Source organism: Mauremys reevesii, linkage group 4 (assembly GCF_016161935.1).
Source record: "Mauremys reevesii isolate NIE-2019 linkage group 4, ASM1616193v1, whole genome shotgun sequence".
Lineage (NCBI taxonomy): Eukaryota > Metazoa > Chordata > Testudines > Geoemydidae > Mauremys > Mauremys reevesii.
This window is the reverse complement of record NC_052626.1, coordinates 145,231,072-145,257,661: the sequence shown is the minus strand read 5'-3', so window position 1 is coordinate 145,257,661 and position 26,590 is coordinate 145,231,072. Positions and strand designations below refer to the sequence as shown.

Below are 26,590 nucleotides of genomic sequence, written 5' to 3'. Positions count from 1 at the left end.
CTACGGTTCCCAGCCAAAGGGAGCTGCAGTGCCGGTGCTGGGGTGTGGGCAGCACACGGCGATTCCCTCATCACCCCTGCAGAGACATGACAGCCACTTCCCGGAGCCTCGAGGAGCCAGGGCTGGAAGGGAGCCTGATTTAGACTCGCTGCTCCACCAACCAGATTTATAACAGCCTGGTCAGCGGTGCTGATCGGAGCTGCCAGGGTTCCTATTCAACCGGGTGTTCCCTTAGAAAATAGGACACCTGGAAACCCTAGTTCACACCTGGGGAGTTCACAGGCCAGGGTTGAGGCCAGGGCCTGTCCTTACCTCAGCTCCACTCCAGAAGATGGGGTGGTTGATGTGGCAGGTGCTGTTCCTCTGAGTCTGCTCCTCCGAGCCCACGGCCGAGCTGCACTTAACAGCCACGGTCCTGTTAGACTGAGCACAGGGGACCAGCCAGTGAGAGACGCAGCCCACAGTGCCCCGGCCTAGCCCCCCTCAGCTCGGCACCCCCGGCCGAGCCCCCCACCCACTCCCTGCAGCTCAGCACTCCCTACCAAGCCCTCCACTCACCTCTACAGCTCAGCACCCCTGAAGAGCCCCCTGCCCACTCCCTATAGCATAGTGCCTCCTGCTGAGATCCCTGTCCACTCCCTGCAGCACGGAGCCCCCTGCAGTGCCTGCCCCTCATGCCCGGTGCGCGTTGGGGTACCTGGAGCAGCAGGACCCGGCGGTAGGACAGCGCGGCCGGGTAGAAGAACTGCACCGTGGTGCTGTAGGAATTCTCCCCGTGATTCTGGATGGAGACGGTGGTGTTGAGTTCAGGGTGACCCCACCACCAGGGTGCTCAAGCTAAGGGGAGAAAGGTGAACTTCCTCAGGGCAGTGCCCTGGCTGCTCTGTGAACTTCCTCTGGCAGTGCCCAGCTGGGGACCCCAGTGCTGTGAGCTTCCAGCAGTGCATCTTCCCCACAGCAGTGCATCCTGTGACACTACGCCCGTATTCTTCACAGAGATATTGTTGTGATATGAATATGGCATAACTAAGTTGTATTTTATGCAAGATGGGTCCCATGTGGTATCATTGGAAAAGTGATGATTTACTGTATGTGATTGTCCTATTTCTATGCATGTATCATTTCTGTATCTGAAGTTAGGAATATTGACTAGGTAACAATTACAAGTGGGTTTGCACCTGCGGAACACCCACCAGACAAAATACAATCAGTCTGGCTGATTAGTCAATCTGACATTAGGGAGAACAGTAGGACTTTGAAGATGCTAATCTGCCACCTTCCTGTGAAGTCTTCTGGAGTATTTATGGCTGCTTTGACACTGCAGGGTCATGTAATCATGACTCCTGGTACTGGACTCCATCTTAGAATACTAGTATTTTCTCACAAACAGGGCGTGCGAATCAAACAGGGAAACAAAGGATTCCCGCCACATTTAAATCCTATATAAGGCAGGGAAGTGAGTTTATCAGGGCCGGATCTCCACTGAATCCCTGCCCAAGATGCTGCTGAAAATACCTAAGAGTGATCTGGGGAAGAAAGGACTGGACCTCGGCTAGAAGGTGTCTGGCCTGTGACAGGAATATCTGGGGATCTAGGCTGCAAGCAAGAGCGGTTTGTCTACAAGAAACTCTGCTACCTGCTTAAAAAACATTTAGGGTGAGAAATTACCACTTGTAGCCAGTTTCTTTCGTGTATTAAGCGTAGTTTGCGAGTTTGTTTTATTTGCTCAGTAATCTGCTTTGATCTGTTTTCTATGCCTTATAATCACTTAAAATCAATCCTTTGTAGTCATTATCCTTGTGCTTGTTTTCTCTAAACCAGTTTGTGTAATTCATAACTGAGGGGCAAAAAGCTATGCAGATCATCCTCCACATTGAGGGAGGGGGCGATTTTCATGAGCTTACGCTGTACAGTTTTCTGTGCAGTGCAAGACAATATAATTTTGGGTTTACACTCCTGAGGTTGTGTATTTAAGTGCTGGGCAGTTCCCGAGCTGAGTCGTCCCATGCAGAGCTGATTTCAGTGTCTGTGTCTTTCTGCAGCTGGGTCTGTCCCTACCTGGGTGTGTGCTGGAGGCTGGAGGGCCTGGCTCAGCAGAACAGTGATAGGAAGCCCAAGCTGGTGGAACCGGCAGGCTCAGTGGTACCCCAGTACATCAAGGGGCAGCCCAAAGTGGGGGGGCGGGGGCGCAACCCTTCACACCCCCCACCCAGGATCCATCAGCACTGGACATCTGGCAACATCTCCAGCTGGACGTTGAAGATCTGAGGCGTGATCAAGCCAGATGGGTCCCACAGTGGTAGGTGTTTTTAGGGGAGGATTCAGTGACTTACCCAGAGAAATTGAAGGAGATTTCTAACTGGTCATCGCAGCGGTCATCCGGGCCACAGTCCATCTGAAACGGGAGCTGGGGGGAGATCCAGGGGAGTAGGATCAGAGTGGGTGGGGAGGGGGCTGCAGCACCACCTGCCAGAATGACCCAGGGACCCACCTGCCAGTCCCCTGCACAGGGGGACAGCTAAATCCATCATCAGCCCCCCCACCCCCGAGAAACACTCTTCCTCCTCACTCTCTGCCCAGCAGCAGTTTCACACTTCTAGTGGTACCAAGGCAAATTCAGCATCCATCTTTGTTGCCCTCTAGCGGCTACACTGTGTAAAGGGGTTTTGGAGGCTGCTGTTGCCTCTTAATTTCCAGACTCTGTTTTCAAACCCCACGGTCACTGGTTCGATCCCTGCAGTAGACCCAGCATGCGGCCTGGCTCTGGCACCTTACCGAGTCTGCAGACACTGGCACAGAGTCCTCGCTCAGGATAGGTGTGAGGCGGCCGGCAGCAGCAATGGGCTCCCCCGTCAGGGTGTAGTTGAGATGCAGGGTGATGGGGGTCACAGTGTCCTCTGGACAGAGCTGGGGAGACAGAGTGACACATTGGGACCCTGAAGGGTAAGCGGGGGGGTGGGGGCTGGGTGCAACCAGGAGAGAGGTTTGTTCTCTGGGTGATTTGGGAGCGAGGGGAAGACACAGTGGGGGGGAAAGGAGACAGGACCCCACACACACACTCACAGGTAACATTATCCGGTACGTCTCACATCTCGTCTCGATGCCGAGCCGCAGCTCCCTGCTCAGGACGGGGCCGGTGGAGTTGAAGGTGGCTCGGATCTTCGTCCGCCCGGGGTCCAGGGCCAGGCTGTACTGGATGGTGCCGGAGATATTGTTGCCTACAGGGGAGAGGAAACGAGGGATAGAGAAATTGAGAACAGGAACCTCAAGGGGAAATGGGACATGAGGCCTTTCCCCACTAGGGGGCGCTGGCTCTGATCCATCCCCAGATCAGGGGACTGGCTGGCTCAGGGGGGAGGGGAGCAGGGGGTGGGTTTGGTCTGACCTAGGCTGTCCTTGGTGCTCTTAGTGACGGTGAAGCAGACCTCTGCCCTGCTGGCCTCCGTGTTGAGCTGCTCCTGCCCCTGGCAGTCGAAGGCCGAGGTGGGGATGGTTGGGGGCTGGAAGCTGATGGAGACCCCGACTCTGAGCACTGGCCGGGACCTGCCATGGGGGGAACAGAACCATCACCCAGCTGCTCTCTGCAATGGGGCCAGGCCTCCTCCCTCCCCAGAGCCTCCCACCCAGCCTGGATGTGCTCACAACACCACAGGGAGACGGGTTATGGACACGCAGCTCTGCTAGTGGAGGTGCCGGGGGGCAGAGAAGGGAGCAACAGAGCTGTCGTTGTGCCATTATTGAGCAGGGGGCAGCAGTCTCTCTCTCTCTCTCACACACACACACACACACACACTATACTAAGACCTTGTCTACACAGTAGTTTTTTTTCTACTAAAGGCAGCTTTTGTCCGCAAAACAGTGGAGGTTCACACACTGCAATGTGACTTTTGGCGACAAAACTCTCGTGTTTTGCGGACAACAGAAAACCACCTCGACGAGAGGCACAGAGCTTTTCATGGCAAAGTTTTGTTGACAAAGTGCCGGTGTAAAGACTGCGCTTGGTTATGTCGCTATAATTGGCCTCCTGGAGGTGTCCCACAATGTCCTTCCTGATAGGGTGACCAGGTGTCCGGTTTTCAATTGGAACAACCGGTGGAAAAGGGACCTTGGCGGCTCCTGTCAGCACCACCGACTGGGCCATTAAAAGTCCAGTCAGCAATGCTGCCGCTCTAAGGCAGGCTAGTCCCTGTCTGTTCTGGCTGGCACCACCCTGCACCCTGGAAGCGGCCAGAAGGTCCAGCTCCTGGGTGGGGGGGGGCACAGGGCTCCATGCACTGCCCCTTCCCTGAGCACCAGCTCCAGCACCGCTGAGGGGGTTGGTGCCTGAGGGCGAGATAGGTATGTGGAGCCTCCTGCCTCCTCCCCCCACCTAGGAACCAGACTTGCTGACTGTTTCCAGGGCATGGGCAGTGCGGTGCCAAGACAGGCAGGAAGCCTTATGGTGAGAGGAGTCTGTCCAGTCCTAGCTCCGCTCCAGTCATAGGAACTTCAAGACCCATGGGCACATTTCTCATGGCTTCTGTGAGAAGAGCTACAAATCGGGACACGGTGCAGTGCAGAGCGAAGATAAAGGAGCTGAGGCAGGTGCACCAGAAGGCGAGGGAGACAAACCCTCACTCCGGTGTTGTGCCCAAGAGCTGCTGCTTCTACAAGGAGTTGGGCACCATCTTCAGTGGTGACCCCACTTCCATTGCCAAGAGCCCCATGGACTCGTTGGTGGGACGGGAGGCAATGGAAAGTGAACCTAACCCTGAGGATGAAGTTGTGGACAAGAAGTTCAAGTTGGAGGACGTTGTGGATCCCACATCAGGGTCGTCCCGTACCATGGTGAGTCAGGAGCTCTTTTCCACTCTGGAGGGGTGTAGCCAGACCCAGCAGTCCGTCTCCAGTGAGCACAATGCAGGAGAGGAGACCCCTGGTTAGTGATCTTTTTGAGCAGATACCGCTCGATTACCTGGCAGACAGCTGTCCTTTGCTCCGAATACTGTGGTAGTGGGTGAAGGAAGAGATAGAAGTGTGCAAGACTTGCTGTGTTCCTGTGTGCTGTGCATTTCCTTGTGCAGCTTAGCAGTGCAGTGGAAGAGTGTGTTGATCCTCACCCAGATTTTATGGGAAACCTCCAGAGAGATCTCTAGAAACTACCCTGGAGATACTCCAATCCTCTGCCAAAGGTTCCTTGGCAAAGCTGCTTTGTCCCTTCCCCTTTCCCGCACCACTCGGCAATCACTAGTGCAGGGACCAAAGAGGCACATGGGTGAGCAGCATAGGGTCCGGGTCTCAACCTGGATGTGTGCAGCAGATGTGCCCTTGCTTACCCTCAGGAGTGAGATATCAGCTTCAATGACCCTGCCTGTGGAAAATGGTGGCACAACTTACAATATTGTCCCCAGTTGCCTTCACTGATCCTTTGAAAATATTAACACCCTTTGCCCATTTTGAATGTCCACTCCCCACCTAGGCCATACTCACCATATTTAAGATGTTTGTTGAGATGTGTGCTTGACAAGGGACATTGTGAACGTGATTGGTAAGTTACAAGAGGTGTATTTTACTGCAATGATTCAATACTGTGCATGAACTAACAATCATGCTTCTGTGCATTGTTTCTTGTGCATCTGCAGATGTGGCATTCAAGGAACCCCCACTACACACTGGCAGAGCACCTATGCCACATAAGGAAGAAACCAAGGTGGAGCAAGGAGGACAGGTTGAGAGAGGTTCTCCAATCCTCTGAGTCAGAAAGAAAAGAACACATGGTGCTGAGAGAAATGGAAAGACGGGACAGAAAGGGGTGTGAGAAGAGCATTCTAAAGGCCCATGAGAGGATGATAAAAGTGATGGAGGAGCAAACAGAGATGCTAAGTCCCTGATCACACTCCAGGCAGAACAGATGCAGATTAACTCTTCCCCCCTCCCCTTGCTGATACAGAACAGCTTTCCATGCCCTCCCCAAACTCCTCCCAAACATTCCTTGCAACTTCCCGGAATGTCTCGGGATCCCATTCACTCCAACCCTTCAGGCAGCTTCCAAATTGATAGCTGGACATACACACAGCTATGAGAGCCTCCCCTGCCCTGCACTCTTATCTCCCTTCCCACCAAGCCTTCTGTGTGTGTTAACTGGCATTTAATAAAAACAAACTCTCTGGAAGATAAACAATCGTTCTGTGTGTCCTACACGCATGGGCAGCGGGTATCAAAGGCCGGGGAAGGCTGAGCCTCCCCAGACAGTCCTGCATGGCCCTGCCCTTGCTTCACCCCCACATTGCCTCCTGCTTCCCTCCGTGCTCTGCTGTGGCTCTTCCCCCTGGCCTGGGCCCCAGCTTGGGGCTCGGGCAAGTAGGGGCCGGACTGCAGCCAGCTGGAGCCGGTGCTTGCATCACCTGCCCAGCGCTAGGGGCTGGGGGGCTGCGCTGCCAGGCAGGTGCTCCGGGGTGGGGTGGGCGCGTTGTCCGCCTGGGGCTCCAGGGTTGGGGAGGCGCAAGATTCCCGCCCGCCTGGCACTCTGGGGTTGAGGGAGAATGAACTGCCCACCCAACTGGTGCTCCAGGCCTGGGGGGAAATGAGCTGCCCCCTCGCCCATCACTCCTGGACTGGGGGACAGACATGGTGCCTGCATGCCTACCACTCCTGGGCTGGGGGGGACATACTACCCACCTGCCTGACACTCCTGGGCTCAGTGGTAATATGCTGCACACCTGCCCAGTGCGCTGAGGCTATGGGGGCACACTGCCTGCCCGCCAAGTGCTCTGAGGCTTGGGATGGGGTGCGCTGCATGCTTAGCACTCCGAGCCTGGAGGCAGCCTCCACCTGGTGCTCCAAGGGTGGAGGCAGTAAGGCAGCCCAGGGAAGGGGGAGGGATGGGAGGGTTAGGGCGATGCAGAAGGGGTGGGTTCGGCAAGGGCTAGTGTCCCCAACCCTGCCATTCACTGACTACCCATGTGTTCACATAGGGATCGTTGCTGCTAGTAACATATACATGCATTCTAATAATTTGCTTACTACAAATCCCAGCTAAGAATCACAAGTGTGAGGCCAAATAAGATAATTGAGTTTAATGAAGCATGGCAGATTGCTGTATAGAAATACACATTACTGGTTCACAATCTCAAAATCTTGCCTCAAAGCCTCCCTGATTCAAACTGCCCCCACCCGCCCACACTGTGCCAGTCTAATAGCCCTGGTACCAGGCTGCTCAAAATTAGCAGCCAGGTGATCTGCTTCAGCATTCCCCCCCAAGGGGAAATTTTCACCCTTAGCCTCCAGAAGATAATGGAGTGTGCGGCAGTCAGCTATGACCTTTGAAATCTTTTTCTCACTCAGATTTAACCTGCCATAAAGGCATCATCAGCGCACTTTTAATCTGCCAAAGCACATTCCAGGGTCATTCTGCATCTACTCATCCTACTGTTGAAGCGCTCCTTGCTGCTGTCTCGGTTTCCTGTGTAAGGCTTCATGAGCCATTGGAGTAAGGGGTAAGCTGGGTTTCCGGGGATCACTGTGGGCATTTCAACATCCCCCTCTGGAATCTTCTGGTGTGGAAAGGAAGTCCCTGCTTGCAGCTTTCTGTACAGACCACTGTTCTTCAAGAGGCGTGCATCATGCACCTTCCTGGACCACCCTGTCCTGATGTCAGTGAAAGGCTGCAGTGATCAACAAGTACCTGCAATACCATGGAGAAATACCCGTTTCTATTGATGTACTCCATCACATGGTTCGGGGCCAAAATTGGAATGTGCACTCTGCTGCAATTTGAGAATCTCATGTCTGCAAAGCCATCCACTATTTCACACACATTGCCAAGAGTGATGGTTCTTCATACCAGGATGCGATTAATGCCCCTGCACACTTGTGTTAACACAGCACCCACGGTCGACTTCTCAACTCCAAACTGATTCGTGAGTGACTGGTAGCAGTCTGGAATTGCCAGTTTCCACAAAGCAATCACCACACACTTCTCCACTGACAGGGCTGCTCTCATTTTGTTATCCACTGTCCTTGCACCACAGTGCTTAGGTGAGCTCCACACACAGTTCCAGGAAGGTGGCTTTCTGCATCTGAAAGTTCTGCAGTCACAGTTCATAGAACCATAGAATCTCAGGGTTGGAAGGGACCTCAGGAGGTCATCTAGTCCAACCCCCTGCTCAAAGCAGGACCAAACCCAACTAAATCATCCCAGCCAGGGCTTTGTCAAGCCTGACCTTAAAAACCTCCAAGGAAGGAGATTCCACCACCTCCCTAGGTAACCCATTCCAGTTCTTCACCACCCTACTAGTGAAAAAGTTTTTCCTAATGTCCAACCTAAACCTCCCCGTCTGCAACTTGAGACCATTACTCCTTGTTCTGTCATCTTCTACCACTGAGAACAGTCTAGATCCATCATCTTTGGAACCCCCTTTCAGGTAGTTGAAAGCAGCTGTCAAATCCCCCCTCATTCTTCTCTTCTGCAGAATAAACAATCCCAGTTCCCTCAGCCTCTCCTCATAAGTCATGTGCTCCAGCCCCCTAATCATTTTTGTTGCCCTCCGCTGGACTTTCTCCAATTTATCCACATCCTTCTTGTAGTGTGGGGCCCAAAACTGGACACAGTACTCCAAATGAGGCCTCACCAGTGCTGAGTAGAGGGGAATGATCACATCCTCGATCTGCTGGAAATGCCCCTACTTATACAACCCAAAATGCCATTAGCCTTCTTGGCAACAAGGGCACACTGTTGACTCATATTCAGCTTTTCGTCCACCGTAACGCCTAGGTCCTTTTCTGCAGAACTGCTGCCCAGCCATTCGGTCCCTAGTCTGTAGCAGTGCATGGGATTCTTCCGTCCTAAGTGCAGGACTCTGCACTTGTCCTTGTTGAACCTCATCATATTTCTTTTGGCCCAATCCTCTAATTTGTCTAGGTCCCTCTGTATCCTATCCCTACCCTCCAGCGTATCAACCACTCCTCCCAGTTTAGTGTCATCTGCAAACTTGCTAAGGGTGCAGTCCACACCATCCTCCAGATCGTTAATGAAGATATTGAATAAAACCGGCCCCAGCACCGTCCCTTGGGGCACTCCACTTGATACCGGCTGCCAACTAGACATGGAACCATTGATCACTACCCTTTGAGCCTGACCATCTAGCCAGTTTCCTATCCACCTTAACGTCCATTCATCCAGCCCATACTTCTTTAACTTGCTGGCAAGAATACTGTGGGAGACTGTATCAAAAGCTTTGCTAAAGTCCAGAAATAGCACATCCACTGTTTTCCCCTCATCCACAGAGCCGGTTATCTCATCATAGAAGGCAATTAGGTTAGTCAGGCATGACTTGCCCTTGGTGAATCCATGCTGACTGTTCCTGATCACTTTCCCCTCCTTTAAGTGGTTCAGAATTGATTCCTTGAGGACCTGTTCCATGATTTTTCCAGGGACTGAGGTGAGGCTGACTGGCCTGTAGTTCCCTGGATCTTCCTTCTTCCCTTTTTTAAAGATGGGCACTACATTAGCTTTTTTCCAGTCATTTGGGACCTCCCCGGATCGCCATGAGTTTTCAAAGATAATGGCCAATGACTCTGCAATCTCATCGGCCAACTCCTTTAGCACCCTCGGATGCAGTGCATCCGCCCCATGGACTTGTGCTCGTCCAGCTTTTCTAAACAGTCCCGAACTACTTCTTTCTCCACAGAGAGTTGGTCACCTCCTCCCCATACCGCATCGCAGAGTGCAGTTGTCTGGGAGCTGACCTTGTCTGTGAAGTCAGAGGCAAAAAAAGCATTGAGTACACTAGCTTTCTCCACATCCTCTGTCACTAGGTTCCCTCTCTCATTCAGCAAGGGGCCCACGCTTTCCTTGACTTTCTTCTTGTTGCTAACATACCTGAAGAAACCCTTCTTGTTACTCCTAACATCTCCGGCTAGCTGCAACTCCAAGTGTGAATTGGCCTTCCTAATTTCACTCCTGCATGCCTGAGCAATACTTTTATACTCCTCCCTGGTTATTTGTCCAATCTTCCACTTCTTGTAAGCTGTTTTTTTGTGTTTAAGACAAGCAAGGATTTCACTGTTAAGCCAAGCTGGTCGCCTGCCATATTTACTTTTCTGCCTACACATCGGGATGGTTTGTTCCTGCAACCTCAATAAGGTTTCTTTAAAATACAGCCAGCTTTCCTCGACTACTTTCCTCGTCATGTTATTCTCCCAGGGGACCTTGCCTATCAGTTCCCTGAGGGAGTTGAAGTCTGCTTTTCTGAAGTCCAGGGTCTCTGTTCTACTGCTCTCCTTTCTTCTTTGTGTCAGGATCCTGAACTCGACCATCTCATGGTCACTGCCTCCCAGGTTCCCATCCACTATTGCTTCCTCTACTATTTCTTCCCTGTTTGTGAGCAGCAGGTCAAGAAGAGCTTTTCCCCTAGTTGGTTCCTCCAGCACTTGCACCAGGAAATTGTCCCCTACACTTTCCAGAAACTTCCTGGATTGCACTGCTGTATTTCTCTCCCAGCAGATATCGGGGTGATTAAAGTCACCCATGAGAACCAGGGCCTGTGATCTAGCAACTTCTGTTAGTTGTTGGAAGAAAGCCTCGTCCACCTCATCCCCCTGGTCCGGTGGTCTGTAGCAGACTCCCACCACTACATTATGTAGGGATATTAAAGAAGGTTTATATTAAACATGGTTTATATGAGAAATAATTTATTGATTTATTGTTAATTAATACTTTATAACTTAAGGTTTATGTTAGAAGTAAATTTGTTATTCCCAACATTTAGCCTCTAACCTGCAAGCTACCAGCTGTGTCTGTGTGAAGCCTGCTCAAAGAGATACTTGGTATAAAACTTGTTAAGCTCAAAGAAATACTTTGTATAAAACTTGTTAAACATTAATTAACTCTAAGTAAGCCAAAACAGTAGCTGTTATAGTGTATAGTTAAAGACCCCCACCCTCTGTAAGTTTTCATCTCACTTTATCTTTGCTTGTTAAAAGACAGGAGTCTCACATAAATTGGTAACACCCCAAAAGGTAAAGAGACAGTTAACTAAATGTGATTAAGATAGAGAATGTATGTGAATGAATGGTTAGGGAGTTACCAGCCTGAATAATTCAGTGTTGGCTGAAGAAGGTGTCAAGTGGGATCAACCAGATGACCCCACTACCTCAAAGGAAGGAAAAACAAGCATCTGACAACATGGAGCCAGCCACCTGCTGATTGATTTAGCAACAGCAAAATGAAGCAACTCTCAGGAACTGACATAGGAATAAATTCCTATAAAACTGGACTCTAAAGACTGAGGACTTTAAGTCTATGGTTCTGCTGCCAGCCTCCAGGAGCATCAGATGCATCTGACACAGACTCGGCTCCATCCTCATGACCAAGATACCTGGCCAGTAACTTGGCATGAGCAACATCTAGGCTGGTAACTATAACATCTATACAGAACCTGAATGAATGATTGTGTGAATAAATGTGTGTGTGTGTGTGTGTGTGTGTGTGTGTGTGTATGTATAAGAAATAAGTAGTGATAGAAATAAGTAGTAAAACAACGTTGTTTGCTTTTGTCTTTTGCTTTACTATTATATTTACAATAAATGTGGCATCTTTGCCTTATCCCTCTTAATAAGATCCTGCTGGTTTTTATTATATTGCTATAACAATTACCCTTGTTGTTCATACTTCTAAATTTAATCCAGAGACTCTCAGGTTTTTCTGCAGTTTCATACTGGAGCTCTGAGCGGTCATACTGCTCTCTTACATACAACGCAACTCCCCCACCTTTTCTGCCCTGCCTGTCCTTCCTGAACAGTTTATATCCATCCATGACAGTACTCCAATCATGTGAGTTATCCCACCAAGTCTCTGTTATTCCAATTACATCATAATTCCTTGACTGTGCCAGGAATTCTAGTTCTCCCTGCTTGTTCCCCAGGCTTCTTGCATTTGTATATAGGCACTTAAGATAACTCGCTGATTGTCCCGCTTTCTCGGTCTGAGACAGGAGTCCTCCCCACTTGCAGTCTCCTGCTTGTGCTTCCTCCCGGTATCCCACTTCCCCACTTACCTCGGGCTTTGGTCTCCTTCCCCCGGTGAACCTAGTTTAAAGCCCTCCTCACTAGGTTAGCAAGCCTGCTTGCAAAGATGCTCTTCCCTCTCTTCGTGAGGTGGAGCCCGTCTCTGCCTAGCAATCCTTCTTCTTGGAAGACCATCCCATGGTCAAAGAATCCAAACCCTTCTCTCCGACACCATCTGCGTAGCCATTCATTGATTTCCACGATTCGACGGTCTCTACCCTGGCCTTTTCCTGCCACAGGGAGGATAGACGAGAACACCACTTGCGCCTCAAACTGTCATCCCAGACCTGTAAATGATGCGATCCCACCACTCAGTGCTTGTTTCCTGAGCCCAAAAGTGATGGTCCACCATGTTCAGCTGCTCCATGAATGCCAAAAGTAATCTGGTGTTGTTTCTTTCCATGGCACACAGCAGGTCAGGCAATTCTGATTCCTGTTCAGATTGGGTGCTCATGATGTACTGTATGACCAGCTGTGATGTGTTCACAAAAGTGATAAAAACAGTTGAGAGCATTGTGGGATCCATCTTTTCACGTAGAGATTGTGGGTGCACAGTAAACAGGAAATGTTAAAAAAATGCCACCAAAAGTGGTCAGAGGACCATGGAATGCTGGAACAGAAAATAAAGCATCATGGGACATTGAGCTAGCACCCATGAGGCGCTGTGATCCGCTCCACCTTCCCACAACTCCTAGCTACAGAATGTGACGAGTCCCACACTAGGATAGGTACCCACGCAGTGCACTGCTCTCACTGTCAATGGTAGAGCACCAAGTGTGGACGCGCTCTGCCGACACAATAAGCATCACAGGTGTAGCGAGCGCCCTCCGTACCCTCTGACCGGAGGGGGCCCCGCAAGGAAGGGGGCCCCTAAAGTGGCAAAAAATGTAAGGTATAACTAGGTAAGTGACATTTATTGACGCTATTGCACAATCCATGTTGGTTTTACTGACAAAACCGTGAAGTCATTATGATACATAATAATGCTATTGGCTACATCAGTTGTCTGTCGGTCAGTTTCGAATTTTAGTTGGACCCATTCAAAGAATGTGTATTTGTGTTCATAATGGCGGTCGGCGGATAAATGTTATTAATTTCGTTGTTTAGTTTTTTATCATTTCCAACGCAGAAGCATGCTTTGTGATGTCTAAGAGAACATATAAGAGCGGAGCTAGTAAACGAAAGGCAGCAAAAGATGCCGAGAAGGAACTTGAGAAAATTCCAAAGTTGTCAACGTATTTTGCACCGCAATCCAATGTACAGGTACAGGCACATGAAGCGGATAGCGCTAGCAGCGACGAATCGTATCCAGAAGTATCCAGAAGTGCTTCAAGTGAGGTTGAAGGTGAAGCCAGTTGTTCTACCAAACAAACTATGACAGATATTCCAGCTGCTGCCGGGAAAGAAGTATCTGAATCTGAACCACTGACTGATGATCTAGGAGATTGGCCGTCTATAATATCGGACAAGCAAGCGTGTGACATTGTTGCACGTGGCCCACCGCAGCAGAATGAAAGTTACGAATTTCCATTTAACGAGGAAAGACGAAGGTTCACAAGTACTCATTTCTATTGAACCATGGCAAATGGCGAGAAAATAAGATGTTCATGGTTAATGTACTCAGTTCAGAAAGATGCCATTTTTTGTTTTTGTTGTAAATTATTTGGCACTGGTGACATACCGCTACGTCGTGGAACATCTGCTTGGAAAGCACTGTCAAAAAGACTTCAGCAGCATGAAACAGGCAAAGGTCATCAAGACTGTATGGTGAAATGGTTTGACCTTCGGTCAGGCATAGTAAACAGTACATCTATTGACCAACTCGAATTGCAGGCTTTTCTGAAAGAGATTTCTGGAAAAATGTTGTCAAACGCATGGCTGATGTCGTTATTTTCTTGTCCGAAAGAAACTTGGCATTTCGAGGAAGTAATGAAAAGCTCGGGGATCCTTTGAATGGCAACTTTTTGGGACTGTTTGAATTGCTTGCAAAGTATGATACTGTCCTCAGCGAACTTTTACAGAGGATTAAGAAGGCAGAGACACATGTTCAGTACGTCAGTCCACAGATCCAAAACGAGCTGATTCAACTTGTTGCCAGTAACATTCAAGAGCCCAACATAGCGCAGCTTAAAAAAGCAAAATATTATTCAGTTATTTTGGACTGTACTCCTGACGTGTCACTTGAAGAACAGATGTCTGTGGTGTTACGCTTTGTTGAATGCAACGGTGAAGATGGTGTCAATATTCATGAAGCGTTTGTTGGTTTTCTTAATGTTCATGATACAACTGGCGAGGGCTTATTGGAAGCGTTTCTTGAAAAGGCAAACAACTTAGGAATAGACATTGCTGACATGAGAGGCCAAGCTTATGATAACGGCGCAAATATGAGAGGAAAGAATAAAGGAGTTCAAGCCCGCATGCCTTGTATGTACCATGTGGAGCTCACACTTGGAATCTTGTGATCTCAGACGCGGCAAAGTCATCGAAATATGCCATTGACTTTTTCGGTCTGATTAATAGAATATATGTTATCTTTTCTTCGTCACCTTCACGTTGGGATATACTTCAAGAACATATGCCAATATCTGTTAAAGGGTTATCGGACACTCGTTGGGAGTCGAGAATTGATGCTGTGAAGCCATTGCATTATCACCTTGAAGAATTGTGCAATGCTTTGTCATCTTTGCGAGAATATGCACTCGAAAAGAAAGATGGCAATACAGCAACAGAAGCCGATGCGCTTTTAGACCATGTTACTACGTGGCCTTTTGTTCTGACTGTGTACACGTGGTACGATATACTATTTCACGTCAATAAAACCAGCAAATTAATTCAGTCACCAGATGTGTCAATTGACGTACTGCAGGCAGAAGTCGGTGCTACAATGAAGTTTTTGGAAGACTATCGAAATACAGGATATAACTCTGTGGTCACAAATGCACGTGAAATAGCAGAGCATATGGGTATTGAGCAGGTGTTTCCAGAAACCAGGGTGAGACGTAAGAAGAGAATGTTTGATTACGAATGTGCTGATGATTCGAGTCGTCTTTCTGCCGAAGAAAAATTCAAATCGCAGTTCTTTCTTGTTCTCACTGATCAGGCCATATCTTCTGTTTCATCGTGATTTGACCAACTCGTGGGTGGTATAAGTTGTTTGGATTTCTGTACAACGCTAACAGCCTGAAGCAGTGTCATAGAGAAAATGAAATGGAAAATCACAGCAAAAATTTTGAAAGAAAAATGGGAGACATTGATGCCAACGAACTCATAATGGAATTGAATCGTTTTATTTATGTCATCGAGAAAGAGAGAGGACTTGTCACGGCAAACAATTTTTTAACGTACATATATAAGAACAGCCTTCAGGAGATATATCCGAATCTTTGCATTTGCATCAGAATTCTTCTGACCACACCAGTTACTGTCACCGGTGCTGAAAGGAGCTTCAGCAGAATGAAACTGATCAAGAATATCCTGCGCTCAACCATGACAGATGACAGGCTTTCTGTGCTTGCAGTTATCTCAATCGAAAACAAGATTGCCAGATCTCTGGACTATGACGCATTGATTAACCAATTTGCGGAGAACAAGGCTCGAAAGAAGCGCTTTGCGTAAATACGGAATACATGTACACTGTAGGCCTATGTATACATAATATGAACCCTGTATATTGTATAAAATAAATACCGCATTCCAGTTTCTGCATTGTAAGGGGCCCCAGACATATGTTCGGAGGGGGCCACGTTCTTTGTTGCTACGGCCCTGATAAGCATAGTATGAACATGCAATAGCGATGAAATTATAGCGCTTCTTGATCATTGACATAACTTTTATTAAAAAAACTCTGTACTGTAGATAAGGCCTGAGACTGTCAGGTGGAGCAGTGCAACGACACAGAGTAACTCACCTCAGCAGCAGGACCTGTCCTTCTGCTCCCACCGCGATGTCTGGGAGTCCGTCCCCTGTCAGGTCTGTCCCACCACTGACGGCCTGGCCAAAGTACTGCAGCCTCCTGGGAACAGCGACCCTCTATGCGCTGTGGGGCAGAGAGCAGTAAGGGGTGGGGAAGGGGAGGCTGTACTATATAATGGGCACCAGGGGGCAGCAGAGGGTGGAGGTGGGAAGGGGCGGCTGTGCTGTATAATGGGCACTAGGGGGCAGCGGAGGGTGAGGGGTAGGGAAGGGGCGGCTGTACTGTATAATCGGCACTAGAGGGCAGCGGAGGGTGGGGGTGGGAAAGGGGCGGCTGTACTGTATAATGGGCACCAGGGGCAGCAGAGGGTGAGGGGTGGGAAAGGGGCGGCTGTACTGTTTAATTGGCAGTAGGGGCAGCGGAGGGTGAGGGGTGGGAAGGGGCGGCTGTACTGTATAATGGGCACTAGGGGCAGCAGAGGGTGAGGGATGGGAAGGGCGGCTGTGCTGTATAATGGGCACTAGGGGCAGCAGAGGGTGAGGGGTGGGGAAGGGGCGGCTGTGCTGTATAATGGGCACTAGGGGGCAGCAGAGGGTGAGGGGTGGGAAGGGGCGGCTGTGCTGTATAATGGGCACTAGGGGGCAGCGGAGGGAGGGTGGGGAAGGGGCGGCTGTGCTGTATCATGGGCACTAGGGGGCAGCTGTGGGTGAGGGGGGGGGAAGGGGCAGTTGTGCTGTATAATGGGCACTAGGGGGCAGCAGAGGTGAGGATGGGGAAGGGCGGCTGTGCTGTATAATGGGCACTAGGGGGCAGCAGAGGGTGTGGGTGGGGAAGGGGCGGCTGTACTGTATAATGGGCACTAGGGGGCAGCGGAGGGTGAGGGGTGGGGAAGGGGCGGCTGTACTGTATAATGGGCACTAGGGGGCAGCAGAGGGTGAGGGATGGGAAAGCAGCTGCTACAGGCTAATAGGCACTAGGGGGCGGTGGGGCCCCATGATGTCTCTTTCAGGATCTGTGGTGACCCCTCCCCGCAGGAGCTGGGCTCACCTGTCTGTACTGGGGACTGAGGCCTCCCTTTTCCCCATGGAAGATGTACAAGGCTCCACAATTGTCATTCTCCATGGGGGCCCCGATGGCCACGTCCGTCTGTCCGTCCGCGCTGATGTCCCCGATTTCAGACATGCTGGCCCCAAAGCGCCCGAACGTCTTCCCTGTCTGCCCCTGCAGTGTCCTTCTGCAGTTCTGCATCACCCCCTGCAGGCCCCATTGAAAGAAACACATGGGGATAGGATCAGCACTGACAGCCAGCAGAGAGTACCCCCACCCCAAAGGACCACCTTTCCCTCTCTATGCAGCACAGCGCCCCTTGGCACCACTCTGGGGCATCGGACCCAGCACTGAATGGCAGGGAATAGCGTCCTCTCATGATCCCCGCCATCCTGCTCCCTGCAGCACCGTGCCTGCTATTCCCATGCTCATTTTCTCTGCATCACAACCCCATGGCAGTGCAGGCAAGAAGAACCCCAGGCCATCCATCTTCCCCCAGGCTCCATTCTCTTTCTTACCAGCCAGTTAATGGGGCAGATATAGACCCGTCCTTCATTCAGAGGTGTATAGTACATGGGGGCTCCGATTAGAACCAGGTCCGTGTTCCCATCTCTGTCGAGGTCCACAGCGCACAGTGTACCCCCAAAATACGAGCTAATCTGGAGAGGCAGATAAGTCACCCCTTCAATTTAGTCACTTGCTCCTTCTTCTCCCACTGGGACCCTTCTCACCCTATGGGGATAAGGATTCAGTCCCAATACACATTCCATCCTTAGACTCACCCTCCCGCTGCACAGCAGGTGACGCTATCACTGTAATGTATAGGCAGTTAGATCTTGGAGAGATGCTGAATGCTAGTTGTGGTGCAATTCTTTTCAGAGGTTGTTCTAGCACGAGTAAAATTTATTCACTGACTGAGTCACTGTTATAAGCTCTGTTCAGCTGGAATGTATAGGCAGTTATATCTTGGAGAAATTCACTTTGTTAGTGTAATGTGATCCTTTTCAGACACTGTTAATATAACTAGGAATATTATTTTCCTTGCCCGAGTTTCTCTGGCCCAGATCCACAAAGGGACTTATGTGCCTAACCCCCAGACTTAGCTGACACTGTGATCCACAAAACCTCTGCGTGGCGGCTGCTGACCCCTATAGGTGCATAATCTGACTTGGTGCTGTTGGTGTCATTAGGCATAACCCTAGGTAACTCAGGAGGGTGGAAAACCGTAAGTGTCAATAAAGCCTTCCTGTACTAGGCCTGAATGAACTAAAGTCACTCCATGTCTGACCAAAGCCTTTCCATGTTTGAACTTTAATCAACCTAACAGGCCAGCAACAGAGAATGGTTATCAGTTGCAACACCTGTACCAGAAGGTAATAATGAGGCCTGCTATAATGAGGCCTGCTTGCTCCTGGCTAAGGGGCAAAATAATAGATCAAAGAAAGTAAGACAAGATAACGGTTCACAGAAGAGTTACTAATGAGCTAGATTGGTTGCCGCCAAGTATGACTTAACTGCTTAATGTAATTGCTACTGCAAAATGTATCTGCTACATGGGAATGAAAGGTGGGGAGAGAGGAGGAGTGGGGGGGATAGAAGAGGCTTAGTTAAAGTTATGTATAAAAAGAGAAAAGCTGCTTGTAGCTGGGTGCTTGATTTGAGACATGTCTGTTTCCTGGTACCGCTTTGAGATCTCAAATAAACTTTGTCTGCTTCTCCACCTTGGTGTGTTTATTGGAGCAAAGCACACCGGGCAACGAACCCCCACTGTTGCTGTCCTCGGGCACTCTGTGCCAGCAACAGTGCCTAAGTTTTTGCAGCAGAAGCTCCTTATGTTGCTGACACAAGGGCAGGGAATGTGCACTGCTGTCTTACTCTAAGCAGCCAGTTGCCCATTTCACACCACACCCCAGCATGATCCACAAAGTGGGGGAAGATAGGGGCTGCTCCACCTGCAGGGCACCATCTCGTATGTGTGGTCAGAGGAGAAGGAGTTGAACAGGGGTCTGCTATTTCTTAGGTCAGTGCTCTAACCCCTAAGCTGTGGGCTCCCTCCATTTCTCTTGTTAACATTTTTCCACTTTAGTTGACTAATTAAATATCAGTTGGGCTGCAGAATGTGTGCAAATCACAACCACCCTACGGCCTCGTGGTCAGAACACTCCATGAGAGATGGCGCAGCCTTGATTAAAGCCTTTTTCCTCATCAGGCAAAGCAGGGACTCAAACCAGGGTTGTCCAGGTTCTAGGTTAGGTGTCCCCCAGGATATAAGGGGGGGCCTCCCTCTTCTTCTACAGCTGGTTTGTGATGATCTTGGTGGCTCTAAAGGTGCCTACTGGATGAGGTCCGACATGTGGGCTAGGAGGAAGAGCGCCTATCTTCCCTTGCTTCATGAATCACTGGCAGGGTAGGTGCCTCCCTGCAGCATCACAACGCCTAAGTCCCTTGGTGTATCTGGGCCTCTGTCTGTATCCGTCTCATGAGATCTGTCTAGACCCTAAGTGAAGGTAACAGCAGTGGGATATTGGAGAGATGCTGAGTGTCAGCTGCGGTGCAATTCCCTAAACCAGTCAAGTTTATCCCCTGCCTGAGCTCTCTGACTGAATCGTTACTGAAGATGAAGCTAAAACACAAATATTACATGATATCAAAATCTTACAGGCTTCCTCCAGCAGTCTCTCTCTCACACCCACACTCCACTTTACTGTAACACTCCCCATACCTGCTCTCCCAACTGCTCCGATCTGGGTGTCCATTTTCCACTGTTGGTATCTCGGCTGAACAGGACGACTTTGCCGGTGTGTTGATAGCGAGGGGCCCCGACCACGTAGCTACTCTGCCCATTGGCTGTGATGACCTGAGACGAATAACCTCAAAGGAAGAGAGGGACATCGGGAGGTGAGATGGGAAACAGCCATACAACAGTGCTGCACAGAACTTTCCCAGAACTGAGATGCAGCCACCTCTGGGGTGGGGCACGTGGGCTGTTTAAATAGGTAAGGGAAGCTCGGTGGGTTTGTTCTTACCGAGGTAAGCATCATTCATGTCAGTGGAGGTTCTGGATACGTTGATGAAGCTCGGCTTTCTGCCACTCCCATACAGGTATATCCCACCGGACCAGTCATAGGCTCCCACCGCTCCCAGCACAGGCCCGTCCTAAACCGACACACACGGCAAAGGGGATTGATTACAGGAAACAGACAGCGCAGAATGTATTTACTAAACAAGGCCAGAACCTGCAGCATAGCGCCCCCTAGCAACGTGCTGCGACACTGGGGTCGGTGCTGATGGCCAGGGGAGTGATCACCCCCTACTGGGCCCCAGCTGGAGCATAAAACCCCCTAGTTCCCACCCTGAGTGGGAGGGGAGGGTGCCCCCTGCACAGCTCCAGCAGCGCTCTGGGCTATTAAAGGGTTGTCTCCCCTGTGAGCACTAAGGGAACCAGCTCCTGCATAGCATGAAAGCGCTGTCAGGGCCCCAGCACACGGCAGCGTGGGACATGCCCTGGGGCCAGGTGTCACTCACAGGGGATAGCAGGGAGCTGAATCCTTCCTGAGCCATCTCCAGCTGGAAGGAGCTGCCGCTCTGGGACTGGGTGCCTAGAAGAGAGACAGACAGACAGACACGGGAGAGACCATCACAGACGGTAAAGGCCCCATGTCCCATTCCCTGAGCCAGCCCTTCTCCCCACCTCGAGGCTGGATTGGATCCAGCACCCCCTAGAGAAAAGGCCCCATATCTCATTCCTCAACCCCTTGAGCCAGCCAGTCCCCTGCCCGGGGGGGTGAGGAGGGAGCCAGATGAGAAAAGCACCAGGGGTATTTAGGGAGATAGATTAATGGAAACATGTTGGATGGAGAAAGAGAGAATATTTGGGGCCTAGTTGAGCTCTGGATTCCCAGCTGCTCCCTGTCCCATCTCGGCCTTGAAAACCCATTTCTAGAGCCCCAGGGCCAGTGCGGCCCCTCCCCCGGCTCTGGTACCTTCGATGGCGAAGATCTTCTCCTGCAGCTGGCTCCGGATGCCCTGGAGGGCGTCGAAACTGTCCACCCGGAAGACGTGCTCGTTGGTGGGCTCAGAGGCGATCACATGGAGCTCCTGTTGGGCAGCAGCGCTGGAGAAGGCCTTGCCGACCTTCACAGAGTAGAGGGAGGTACAGGGGAGACCAGGGCATTGGTGTCAGTCACAGCCGAGAGCCCTGGACCAACACCCACCCGCCCCGAGCCCTGCTGGGCCCTAGAGAGGCACAGCTGAGGCAGTGCCATGTGCCGCTCTGATGAGTGGGAGGCCGCTGGAGCCTGGAGTTATGGAGCCTGCCTCATTTCAATACCGAGCTGTGTGGGTTGTATCAGCAGTGAGGACAGGGGTCTCCTTGCCATGGGGATTGTCAGCACTCTGGGGTCCTGCATGACTCAATCTCCAGGGCATAGTGAGGGGTGAGTGCTGCACTGTCTCTGGGGGATGCCTCAGGGCAAGGAGTGAAGGGCTGGGACCACCGTGCTAGTCTGGGTTGTGTGCAGTTGGTTCAGTGGTGGAGTCAGGCACCTCCCGGTCGCTGGCCCCGACAGAAGCAGCAGACAAAGGTCAAACAAGGTCCAATGGCTGGAAGCGGAATTTACACCCATTCTGATTAGAAAGAAGGTGTCAGGTTTAACCGTGAGGGGAATTAATCATTGGAGCAGCTCACCACGGGCCGTGGTTGATTCTCCATCCCTAACAATTTTTAGCTCAAGACCGGCTGGTTTTCTAGGAGATCTGCTTTGGTTCCAACAGGGATTATTTGGGGCAGTTCTCTGGCCCACAGGAGCTCAGACTAGATGGTTGCAAAAGTACCTTCTGGCCTGGGACTCTATGACTCTAAACCCAAGTTTGTTGATGTAAGGCTTACTTCAGCATAACTCTGTAAGCAGCCTTGCTAAAATGTAGCTCCCACCATGTAACATGTCCACCACACGGACTTCATAACTCCACTTCTGCCAGAGCCAGTGCACTTAGCTGAATTTAGTCAGGTCAGTGCAGTGTCCATATAGGCACTGTGTTGCTTATATCGCCTGGGGCAGGGGCGGCTCCAGGCCCCAGCACGCCAAGCGCGTGCTTGGGGCGGCATGCCGCGGGGGGCGCTCTGCCGGTCACCAGGAGGGCGGCAGGTGGCTCCGGTGGACCTCCCGCAGGCGTGCCTGCGGAGGGTCCGCTGGTCCCGCGGCTTCGGTGGAGCATCTGCAGGCACGCCTGCGGGAAATCCATCAGAGCCACCAGAACGGTGACCGGCAGAGCGCCCCCCGCGGCGTGCCGCCGTGCTTGGGGCGGCGAAATGGCTTGAGCCGCCCCTGGCCTGCGGGCACTGGCTGTTGGCCCCAGGCCCTGGGGATTCAGCTGTCAGTGCCCCACCATGCCCCACCCTGACAGTTAAGTCGGTAAAAGCACCCCTGGTACAAGCACTGCTGACAGAAGGACGATCGTGTGGACAATGAAAAAATGATTGAATTACTGAGGTGGCTGTGTGACAACGTAAGTTAAGTCGACTTAATTTTGTCACCTAGACTTGCCATTTATCAGGCTACTGAGACTCATTTCAATCTCTTTGGCTCAGCAGTTTCATGGAGATAAATGTCAAGTGACTGACACCAGTTTGGGGAGGATCAGAGCTGTTGTTTGAGCCCCAGGTGTGTGCAGAAAAAACTTTATTAGAACCAGGTAATTTTGCTGTTTAACTGAGGGGCTGTATCTCTGGAGCCCCTTGTTCAAGTGACCCCAAATTTGGATCACTAATGCTAACCTGCTTCCCCACGAGGAATACCAAATTTCATGGCAATCTGAGTCAGCACATGGACCGTAGGGTAGGCAGAAAACCCAACCTTTAACTAGAAAGCTCTGCTCAACCTGAACAACAGAGGAGCTCCAGCTCTCTTATAATGTCACACGTTGACCCAGTTACAACCCAGGGTCATGTGGCACCTTATAAACTGACAGACGTTTTGGAGCATGAGCTTTCGTGGGTGAATACCCACTTAGTCGGATGCAAGCGAAGTGGGTATTCACCCACGAAAGCTCATGCTCCAAAATGTCTGTTAGTCTATAAGGTGCCACAGGACTCTTTGCTGCTTTTACACATCCAGACTAACACAGCTACCCCTCTGATACTTAATCCAGGGTCAGTTCTTCTCCCTTATCTGATGGGAACATGGACTCGGGCTCAGATCCATACTAGTTCTCCGCACAGCCACGGCTCACCCCGATCGCGTAGCGGATGATTCCAGCTCTTTCAGCCTCGGGGATGGCGTCTGAATAAGAAAGCGGGTCATTTAATTTCTTCCCATCTGTGATCACAATGAGAACTTTGGTGGCCTCATCCCGAGCGCCTCTCCCAGAGATGAACAGCTCCTCCCTGGAAAAGTGGGGTATGAAGAATGCATCTGAGGGTTATTGATATGTAACAACACCTAGCGCTTGTCCACTGCTTTGGCTTTGCAGATCTCAAAGTCCTTAACAAAGGAGGTCAGTGTCCTCAGTTTACTGATGGGGAAACTGAGGCACGGGGCAGGGATGTGACTTGCTTAAAGTCACACAGCAACAGAGGCTCAGAGCTGGCAATAGAACCCCAGAGTCCTGGCTCCCAGCATTCCCACCCTGCTTTAACCTACTAGTGCCCACTCCCCTCCCACAGCTGGGGATAGAACCCAGGGGTCCTGAGTCCCTGTCCCTTAGCTCCCATGTCCTCGCAGCCCATTCCCTGTGGCGTCAGTACCGGGAGCAGGGCAATACCTACACCACTTGCTGGATGGCGCTGGCCGTGAACGTCGATCCATGAAGCTGCTCAACCCCCTGGAGAAGTTGATCAGGGTCACGACTGCTCCTGTACTCTGAGAAGTCGAAGTGGTCTCTAAATATGTGCGAATACTGCATGAGGGCGAACTGCAGGAGGAGATGGGGAGAAGAGAGAAAAACAACCCCAGAGGTGGAGGGTCAGAAAAGCAGGAATCGGACTCAGGGGCAGGTGGTCGGGATGTTGCTTGTTTTGTGGGATTTTTTTCCTGGTTTTGCATGCAAAATTTCTTGCTGCTCCCTGCAGCACAGCACCCCCTAGCGCCACACTGGGGCATTGGGGTCAGCCCTGACTGCGAGGGGCAGAGTAAGTAGTCAGGGTTCAGCCTGTTACCTGCGTGTCGGTGCTGCGGAAACGCTTCATGATCTCAGAGACAAACGTCTTCATCTTTTCAAAGTCCTCAGGTTTGATGCTGCCCGAGCCGTCGACAAGGAGCACAATGTCTGTGCCATTTTTGGGGCACTCTGGTGGGGCCAGGAAAGAAATACGTTTGACTCCTGACTCAGCTCCACAAACATGGAGAAAACCTGGTAAAAATTGCTAGACCAGACCAAGCTCCTAGCTCCTGGTTTCCACTCACATCTTGAATCAAACCAACAGACTCACCTAGCCTGCTATACCAAACCATACAAGACCAATGGACCCATCTCCCCTCCACCTTCCTATGGCCCGTGTACCCACCCATGACCCCAGAGCACAGGTCCCCCACCCCACCGCTGCGTCACCCCTCACCTGGCAGACTATCCGGGATGCGCCGGAGCTGCCGGAGACTCTGGTCCAGGAGGAAGCAGTAGCCATTCACGTACATGTTCTCCCCGCAGGCCTGGTGCACCGTGGGGCCGCACACCTGGGGCACGAGACAGCACGGGGTCAGTAGGTGCCCCTCTGAACAGAGCACTGAGGGTTAGGGAGAGAACCTGGGGTCTGCTCCCTCCCATGGATATGCAGCGAAAGGCCCTGCCAGGGCAGGGGACCCACTTAGGGCATACGGGACCCACAAAGGGGCATCACCTGGTTCCCACGCTCCTTGCTATGGCAGCACCCAGTCACTGATGCCATATCAATGTCACCTGGTTGCCATGCTCCCTGCTACATTCACACACAGTTACTGTCACCATGGCTACAACCCAGTTTCAGTGCTTCCTGCTACGTCAGCTTCCTGCTTCCTTCCAGTCACTGTCACCATGGCAACATCAGCCAGTTGCCTCCATCCCTCACGACATCATCTCATGGTCACTGTAGTCAAAGTGAGGATACCTGGCTACCACCATTCCCCACTGCATCCTTGTGCCCCCCCCTCCAGTTACGGGAGTTACCAACAGCCCTCGCACAGTTGTCATGTAGTCCTGGGGATGTCACCCAATTGTCACCTCTGCACCATTGCTCCAGCCACACTGACACTGCCCAGTTACTACCATCCATGAGTAGCGGGGTTTGTGGGGGGATCTGTCCCCTGGAATGATGAGGGAGCAAATGTCGGACCCCAGTCCCAGCACCCATCTCCCCTGGGTGTGGTACCTACCAGGAACTGGGAACCTCGGGCAGCCAGAGACAAACCCAGGGACATGTTCATAGCATCGGGGGGCCCTGACAGGGGAGAGATGCACACCAGGGTGAGCAAATAAACTCCATTCCCATCCCAGAGCAGAGGACAGAACCAAGAATTCCTGACTCCCAGCTCCCCCTGCTGTAACCACTAGACCCCACCCCCACCACTGGGGATAGAACCCGGGAGTCCTGGCTCCCATCCCCACCCCCTGCTCTAACCCACTAGACCCCCCGTCCCTCTCAGAGCTGGTGACAGAACCCAAGAGTCTTGGCTCCCACCCCAATCCTATTGCAGCGCCCCACAGCACAGGGTGCCCCTACTCTCGATTTGGATCTCCTGGCAGCGTTTGGAGCCCGGGTTGCACTTGTAGACTTTGCCGATTTCATTCACGTTTCCTGTCTGCAGCGGGGCCCCGACGATCAGCCTGCGGGGAAAGAGCAGAGGGGGGCTAAGGAGAGGCCCCATCACACCCAGGGGAGTGGGTCCTACGAGGGGCAGGCCAGCCACGCAAGCCCCTCAGCATTGGGCACGAGTCATGTGGGGCCCTGAGCCCATGTTTGGCCCTTACCCCCCAGCGCTGGCATTCCCGAACTGCACCACGCTCTGCCCAAACCCTGCTGCTGCCTCCTGGAAGGTGATGGGTCCCTCCACCTCCACACTGAATCCACGGCTCGGTGCCAGCACTGCAGGGGTTAAACAGTCACCAGTTAGCGCTTCCCCTATGGAGAACGGGCCAGTGGTTGGGGCTGAGGGGCCGGCTCCTTCTGGCTACAGGACTGAATTCCACCTCCATCCCCCCACTCTAACCCACCAAATCCCACTCCTCTCCCAAAGCCAGGGATAGAACCCAGGTGTCCTGCCTACCACTATTCTATCCTCATCACCTGCTCCCTAGCCTTCAAGGGCTGTATTATGTAAATCATTCCCCGCATTCATTTGCATAGCGCCAGACACGCCCACTTAAAAATAAGTATCATGAGTGGAGCTAGTGCTGGTGAACGAAGCACTGGATTTGTCTTCATCAGCTTTACTGACGCTGATCCATAGCTGGTGCACTTCCTGTAAAGGGGGAAGGGGCAGATCAGACTTCATGGACTGATAGATTCCAAGGCAGAAGGCACCATTGTGATTATCTAGTCTGACCTCCTGGTTAACACAGGCCAGAGAACTCATTCATTCATTCATTCATGCCCGTCACCCCAACCGGGGTATG

At 51.5% G+C, this 26,590-nt stretch overlaps 1 pseudogene; it reads right to left on the bottom strand.

The window, feature by feature from the left end:
* Positions 1 to 26,590, bottom strand: part of LOC120403218 — a 44,644-nt pseudogene that overhangs the window by 5,498 nt on the left and 12,556 nt on the right.